This window comes from Propithecus coquereli, unplaced genomic scaffold (assembly GCF_000956105.1).
Source record: "Propithecus coquereli isolate 6110/MARCELLA unplaced genomic scaffold, Pcoq_1.0 Scaffold115, whole genome shotgun sequence".
Taxonomy (NCBI): domain Eukaryota; kingdom Metazoa; phylum Chordata; class Mammalia; order Primates; family Indriidae; genus Propithecus; species Propithecus coquereli.
In genome coordinates this window covers 335434-336245 of record NW_012135525.1, presented here as the reverse complement: position 1 = coordinate 336245, position 812 = coordinate 335434, and positions in this window count along the sequence as shown.

Here is an 812-nt window from a genome sequence, read left to right as displayed (position 1 = left end):
AGAAGTTATTTTCTTTGCAAGAAAGTGATAATCATTCCTTGGAGTGGGACAGCCAGTTCCCATAGTATCTGTTAGATTTGTTCAGCTACTAGTTGTTTAGAAATACAACATCAGGGAATACATCAAACCGTAATATTGCAGTGGAAACCGCTGGGTTTTCTGCCCAATTTGTCTTCCTGAGTATGGGTCATACTTTTCACAGGTGTAGGCTCGAGGAAGCCAGGTTTCATCTGACTTTAGTTTAGTTATCAAGTGTGAAAACCTGATCAAACCTGGGCCAATCAAAACATGCATTCTGAGGATTCTGCAGGCAATTTGATGTGGAAGTTGTAAAAGCTCAGGAGCAGTGATGCAGCTATATATCTTCTAGTACAAAGCAGAAGAGAGAAACCAGAGACGAGAACTGTAGAGAAAATATTCCTTGGATACTTATACTGTGTTTGGTTCTTTTCCATTCCTGAAGCCCAGATGAAGTTGGACAGGTTACTTAAGAGTCCAATATTTCCTTATAATAAATAATTGCCTTATAAGAAATATACTTCACACTTGTCATACTACTTTTCTTTTTTCCTCTTTCTCCTTTTCTCCTCTTTTTTCTTTAACTTGGTGGGAGTTGGTTCTGTTATTTTCAGTCTAAATCCTAATTTATATGATGTCCATGCACTTTGAGAAAATGTAATATGAATTTGTTACTTTTGCTAAGCAAAGGAATAACACTAATAAAATGCATTATAAAACAGTTTTGAGATTTGCATTTGAGGGTTTATCTTTGATAAGAACAGATTTGGGAGAAGAGCAGAGAAATATAACCT